The 7,500-nt window shown below is 50.3% G+C and overlaps 1 pseudogene; it reads left to right on the forward strand.

The window, feature by feature from the left end:
* The first annotated feature begins 5 nt into the window (after positions 1-5).
* Positions 6-7,500, forward strand: part of LOC115248148 (transmembrane protein KIAA1109 homolog) — a 39,904-nt pseudogene continuing 32,409 nt past the window's right edge.

The following is a 7,500-nucleotide window of genomic DNA, read 5'->3' on the forward strand; positions in this document are numbered from 1 at the left end:
TTGGAGCCTGGTTGGTTCCCGTTGACCAACTCAAATCTTCTCTGCGTAAACTGGACATGGAGGGAACTCTGCGGATTTGTGCTGTCATGGGCTGCATCATGACCGAAGCTCTGGAGGTCAGCAGGTCTCCATGGAGAGCCAGGCTCGAACCCTTCGCATTAATACTCACAAAAAAAGCAAATTTGTTCAAAATACTTCTTGAACTATTTCCATTGTTCTTCCTCAGAAAAAGAGCATCCACATTCCCATCAGGAGTAAATACAACCGTGTGACCAAGCGAGCTCGGTATCTGCATGAGAACCCTTCCTGTATGCTCTGTAACATCCTGCACCGCTACCTGCAGCAGGCCGACTACTCCGTGATAGAAGAGGCAACGATGGTCAGTACGCCACCGTCTGCCCTCCTTTCCCTTCATGGTTTAATGGTGCTGAGGGATCCTAATAGTGCTGCTCTGCATTTAGAGGTTTCCTCTCCTTTGTCACCCAGAATGACGGCGTTCCGGCACTTGTGACGTTAAAGAAGGGGCTTGTAGCTTTGGCCCGACAGTGGATGAAATTCATTGTGGTGACCCAAGGGTTCAAAGCTATTGGTCTGATGAGGCCCAACCAGCTGGCCAAACCCAAAGAGCCTCAGCAGAGTGAAGGCGACATCACTTTGGGCCTGGACAATGGTGCCGCTCTGCCCAGTGACACCAGTGCTGATGGAGCCGAATTTGAATTTGACGCAGGTGCGAACTTTCATCTTTCTGTCTGTTCCTTTGTTCTGTGTCCCTCACATCCGTTACTGTTTTACCTTTTATTCTGTTTATGGAGGTCCACGATCGGACCCTTGTTGGCACAAGGAACAACCTCTTGTTCTTTTTGGAGGTTTATTTGTTGTCATTTTTGTGAAGCCACAGTGAGTGAACACACCATGTTGCTGGAGGGAGTGTGCAGCCGTCCTCCTCCTAAAGACGCCAACTCTGGTCCCGTCAGCGGGGTGGAAATCATGAGGAAGCTGTCGAAGTCCCACACACACAACGAGTCTGCGCTCAGGATCAAGGTACAGTGCATCTGCTGGGAAGCAGCCGTACGGCATCTGGGCCTGTGCAGCATCAGCTCTCCCCTGCAGGGGGCGCTGGTCCACAGGTGGGGTGCAGCCGTTCCCATGGGCCGCGCTGGTGCTGGGAATTCTGAGGAAGCTGCCACTAGATCAGAGGGTACGGGGAGGACCCTGAAGGGGCGTGGGCATTAAGACACGCCTCTCCCCGTGGCGCCATAGCTCCTGAAGGGGCGTGGGCATTAAGACACGCCTCTCCTCGTGGCGCCATAGCTCCCTGAAGGGGCGTGGGCATTAACACGCCTCTCCTCGTGGCGCCATAGCTCCCTGAAGGGGCGTGGGCATTAAGACACGCCTCTCCTCGTGGCGCCATAGCTCCCTGAAGGGGCGTGGGCATTAAGACAGCCTCTCCCGTGGCGCCATAGCTCCCTGAAGGGGCGGTGCCGGTGCGGTATCGAGAGCACGGGGGTTCGGCGCTCGTGTTGCTGCACACTACATTCAAATAATCCAAATTCCGATGTGACGCATCACCATGTTGTGCTCGTTTCTTCTGTGTAAATTAAGACCAGTTTTTGTCCAGACGACATTGTAGAAATGAGGGTCTGAGCTCTGATGTTTCTGATTTATTTTCTGTGACTCAAGCAGTCGGTCAAAAATAAAATGTTCTGTCAACTCATTATTTAATGTAAAAGCCAAAGTCTACAGAACACTGCATCATCTGTCCTCCCTCTCAACAACAGATATACTTCCTTGTGTTAAGGTTGAGTCTCAGCAGTGTTTGTGGTTGTAACCTCTCTGCCCGTGTGACACCCAGGGTTCTCATCCGTACCAGTCGCTAAGCTACACCAGCGGCGACACGGCGGCCGACTCCCCCGCCCACGTGAGCCGCGCCGGCCTGCCAGCCAAAGACAGCCCCAGGAAGGAGAGCCTCCTCAGCAATCTGACAGGCAGCTTTCGGAGTCTGCACAACTTGCTGGAGGGCATACCTCCGAGGAACGAAGCATCTGCCGCCACAGCGGCCAAGAGCAGCTCGCTCACTCGCACAGGTACCAGCAATTAGGAGCTTTTCCTCAAAATTTCAATTTTACCTGCTAATGTTGGCATGGCTGCTCTAAATCATTCACATTTTAAATCAATTCTGGCTTGTTTTGGGGTTCCTAGCAGGCTGGAAGTTGTATTGGAAAAAATAATTAGTTGTAATGTTGCTTAATCCTTGAAATACGAATGTTTTCAAAGAAAATTGGAGTCCAGATTTCTTGCAAAAGTGCAGAAATGTTGGAGACCAAAGATCACTCAGTGTAAGAAGAATTCTTATAACGAGGGGACGTCTACTGGTCAGTCGTGATATTCACAGCTAATATAAAGGCCGCATATTTTCCTGAAGTGCATTTACAATGGAAAAGAGGTGAGAAGATCTAACTTTCATCATGTGATTGTGGGGCTCCATGGAGCAGGTCGGGCACCCCCAGCCAATGTCAAATAGCCCCTCCCCACGACCACGACCCTCTAGTAAAAAGTCATCAACGCACATCGACACTAGCTCACGAGCAACTCTGACAGTGTTGGTGTTTGCCACAGAGCAGTAATTTATCACAAACTCGGTGGTCTTCCAAGTCTGAGCCTTTCAGGAGAGCCAGCTGCTGCTTTTGTAGAAGGGGCGGGGCCAATAGTGGCGCTTGGTGACAGAAGCTGCCTCCAAAATGTCATTTGCCAGAGTTAGGGGAAAAAAGAAACATGTCATGGCCTCCAGCCCACGCCAATAGCACAATTTAGCTTTTAAAGCTGGGCTCTGCCCATAGGGGGCGTCACTCTTACATTTCTAATACAAATACACCCAACTGAAGCACTTACACACAGGAAAATGTCAAAAGTTGGACCAAAATCAATCTCCAACACTACTTCATACCCAATAAATGTGTTTTCAACAGGAAAAAAGTGGTTTTGAGGTGTAGTCACGCTTTACTTGAATCTTGTGTTCTTCTATGATGCACGACATCATCTCCTGTTGAGATGTTGGTCCTTTGCCATTATTTGTGTTTGCTGATGTAGCATGTTTTCAACCTTTCTGCACTTCAGGAAACAGCTTGGGGACAGACATGCTCACTGAGCACCCGCTGTTGTCGGAGCCTTCCTCTGTCAGCTTTTATAACTGGATGTCGAATGCAGTGGGCACCAGAACAGGGCCTGGGCTCCAGGACTCCCCAGTGAATCGCTCCCAGCATAACAGCCTGCAGACAGGTCAGACTGGGCAGGCTGGGCATCTGTTGCTGCCTCTTTCCTGCCCCTCTCATATTCACTTCAATTGAGTCTCCTCTACATTTGATGGATGCAGAGTCCAGTGTCATTATTCTAATTTAGTTTGTGGGTCACCACTCGTGCCCAACCAGCGAAGGGATGCAGGGAAATGTTCATATCATGTTCTACTAGATTGTCTGGAGCCTCCTGTCAACCGTTATGACTTCCATCAACTACCAAAGGCTAACTGCTCCTAACCCTAACCCGAACCCTAACAGCCCAGGCGGAGGTTAGGGGTCGTCACTGTTGTGCTTTCATGAATTCATTCGTTTGGTAGAGAAAAGTTAAATCCCCCTGTGTTTGTCTCCATAATCTTTAGCTACATTATTTCCTGTTATCACGGGCTCGAGCTATCCTCTAGCTCTTTCCATCGTATTGCTTTGCTGCCCCTGCTGGGGGGCGAAAGGTATTTTCTAATTAGAATGTCTCCAAACCAGAATTCACATTGAACTTATTTGGACACTTTTGTCCAAAGCAACGTACAGTGTGAGAATGTTGTCCTGGTGTTCAGATGGTTGAGCACCACAGATAGTGAGGAGCGATGAGGGACCATCAGACTGATGCTCAGAGAAGTGACATTTTCTTCAGGCTTCCACAAAATCCTTTTTTAGGGTTCGCGTTGCTTCGTGTCGTCTCAAATACAGATGTAGTATTTAACGTTCAATCATTTCAACACACAGCCAGTCAGAGTGCTCCTGACCCTGACCCTGACCCTGACCCTAACCCTGACCCTAACCCTGACCCTGACCCTGACCCTAACCCTAACCCTGACCCTGACCCTGACCCTGAACCCTGACCCTAACCTGACCCTGACCCTGACCCTGACCCTAACCCTAACCCTAACCTACCCTGACCCTAACCCTGACCCTGACCCTAACCCTAACCCTGACCCTGACCCTAATCCTGACCCTGACCCTAACCCTGACCCTGACCCTGACCCTAACCCTAACCCTGACCCTGACCCTGACCCTACCCTACCCTAACCCTGACCCTGACCCTGACCCTGACAACCTTTGTGCAGGATAGATAAAGGCCCTCTCTTTCCCATTTTCCTGCCAACACTTTGAGCATGTTAAAAGCAAAAAGACAACAGCCAACATATTCTGGTGGGAAGGAAGGAAGGAAGGAAGGAAGGAAGGAAGGAAGGAAGCCTGAGAGACGACACTGTTGTGTCTTCCCATATTCTAAATATATACATACATCCACCACATATATAGTATATAAGTATACATGGTGTGTATATATATACATACATCCACACATATATATAGTATATATGTATATATGGTGTGTATATATATACATACATCCACCACATATATTATATATGTATATATGGTGTGTTATATATATACATACATCCACCCATATATATAGTATAAATGTATATATGGTGTGTATATATATACATACATCCACCATATATAGTATATATGTATATATGGTGTGTATATATATATACATACATCTACCACATATATAGTATATATGTATATATGGTGTGTATATATATACATACATCCACCATATATATATGTATATATGGTGTGTATATATAATAATACATACATCTACCCACATATATAGTATATATGTATAATGGTGCGTATAATATATACATACATCCACCACATATATAGTATATATGTATATATGGTGCGTATATATATATATACTACATCCACCACATATATAGTATATATGTATATATGGTGCGTATATATATATACATACATCCACCACATATATATATATGTATATATGGTGCGTATATATATATACATACATCCACCGCATACCATAGTATATGTATATATGGTGCGTATATATATATATACATACATCCACCACATATATAGTATATATGTATATATGGTGCGTATATATATATACATACATCCACTGCATACACATAGTATATATGTTATATGGTGCGTATATACATGTTATTCCCGGCTCTGCCCCCCAGCAGCAGGAGCAATCGTAGCGTCGCTGCTGCTGCTGCTGCTGCTGCTGCAGTAACATCTCACGTCTCCAACCCCTCCCCGTGCCTCCAGGTAACCTGGGCATCCTGCCCACCATTCCCTCGGCCTCGGACTTCAACACGGTGCTGTCCAGTGACCAGAACACCCTGACGGGACCCACTCGCAGCACTCGCAGCGCAGCACCAGCCAGGACGAGCTGGCCGACGTGGAGGAGGGCAACCAGTGTCCGGCGGCGGTGCAGCTGGCCGACGCCCAGGTCGGCCGGAGCAGCATCCCGACGGTCCGAAGCTCGCCCCTCTGATCTGGTCGTTTAACGCCTCGTCTGCCGTCACTTTCAGGTCGTCTTCAAGCCTTTGCTGAGTTACACAGCATCCAGGCTCAGGACAACACCACCTCTTAGTTACAAGATGTATTTTGGGGAGCATTTGTCTTTTTCTGGCAACCTGGAGTGTCTCAGAGCGGACATCGTTGACTCGGACACCTCCAAAGAACGCAAGAACAAAAAGTCCAGAAGGTCAGTTTGGATTGAGCTTCAAAGGTGTTCTGGACTCTTCGTAACCATTTTGCTTGTGTGCATGTGAAGGCGAGGCATGATGACCTCCCCCCGCTGGAGTTTAAGCCCGCTCTCCTCATCGAGACCTTCAGCCTGAACGCAGTGGTGATGGAGAAGTCCCCATTTCCCCACAAGGCCCCACTGCAGCGCCTCTGTCCTTTCATGACCTCAATCGGCGCCACTACAACACGTTCCACTGCGACTTCACCATAGCGTGCCAGGCCATCAGCCAGCGCGTGGACATGGCTCTGGTGCGCCTCATCCACCAGTTCAGCACCATGATCGATGACATCAAGGCCACGCAGACCGACATCAAGCTGAGCCCTCACTGCTGGCTCCGCCTCCCCGACGCCGACCTTCAAGGCGCGTCCGTACCGCCACTTCAGGTCCTCCGACTTCAGCCGCATTCTCGCAGCAGCCCAACGGGGGACGCAGCGCCACACACCACTGAAGGGCAAGAGAGGGATGGCCGGAGGCAGCTGGCGTCCCTGGGGGGTTCCCGCCCAACGGGCCCCCCACGGCCTGGACACACTTGGGCGGAGAGAGCCCCGAGGACGCAGTTTCTCTTGGAAGATCGGAGCGCCGTACTTCTAAGGGAATATTATTCATGCCAAGATCATTTTAGAAAGTGTTGCTTAAATAATGTCTCCTAGAATTCACCAACGTTAACAGCATGTGGACACGACCCCCCTCACACTTGCTCTTATTGTGGGGTTTTCAAGGGCTCCATATTTTTTATCTATTTTTCTACATCTGCTAAAATGGTCAGGTGTTATGAGCAACATCCCAAAATGAAGTGCTGTTCCAAATGCAGCCCCTAGAGGGAGCCATCACGCGTGTTTTGGGACTCAGGTTAGACTCGGGTTCACTGTTGTTTGGAGCAGCTGTGTCGCTCTGATCCCCCCCCCCCCCCTTTGGTCTCCTCCAGTCTGCATATTTGGTTGCCAGGCAGCAGAAAGTGACTTGTTATCACCTCCAGATATCGAGGAAAGGCTCCCGTGAGGTGGCGGACCACATGCGATCCAGATGGACGACTCTGACTCCATCACTGTGTCGGAGCAGAGCGAGCCGTCGGCAGAATGCTGGCAGAACATGTACAAGCTGCTCAATTTCTACTCCCTCATCTCCGACCCCCACCGGGATCCTGGAGAAGAGCTCCCCGAGAACTGCCCCTCAGGTGGGTGAGGGTGAGGGTGAGGGTGTGGGTGTGGTGTGGGTGAGGGTGAGGGTGAGGTGTGTGTGAGGGTGAGGTGTGTGTGAGGGCGAGGGTGAGGGCGTGGGTGAGGGTTAGGGTGAGGGTTAGGGTGAGGGCGAGGGCGTGGGTGAGGGCGGGGAGGGCGGGGTTGAGGGTAGGGTGATGGGTGAGGGTTAGGTGAGGCGTGGGTGAGGGTTAGGGTGGGTTAGGGTTAGGTTAGGGCGTGGGTGAGGGTTAGGTGAGGGCGAGGTGTGGGTGTGGGTGTGGGTGAGGGCGAGGGTGAGGGTGAGGGTGTGGGCGAGGGTGAGGGCGAGGGTGTGGGCGAGGGTGAGGGTGAGGGCGAGGGCGTGGGTGTGGGTGTGGGTGAGGGTGTGGGTGAGGGTTAGGGTGAGGGCGAGGGCGTGGGTGAGGGTTAGGGTGAGGGTTAGGGCGAG

Source organism: Takifugu rubripes, unplaced genomic scaffold (genome assembly GCF_901000725.2).
Source record: "Takifugu rubripes unplaced genomic scaffold, fTakRub1.2, whole genome shotgun sequence".
Classification (NCBI taxonomy): Eukaryota; Metazoa; Chordata; class Actinopteri; order Tetraodontiformes; family Tetraodontidae; genus Takifugu; species Takifugu rubripes.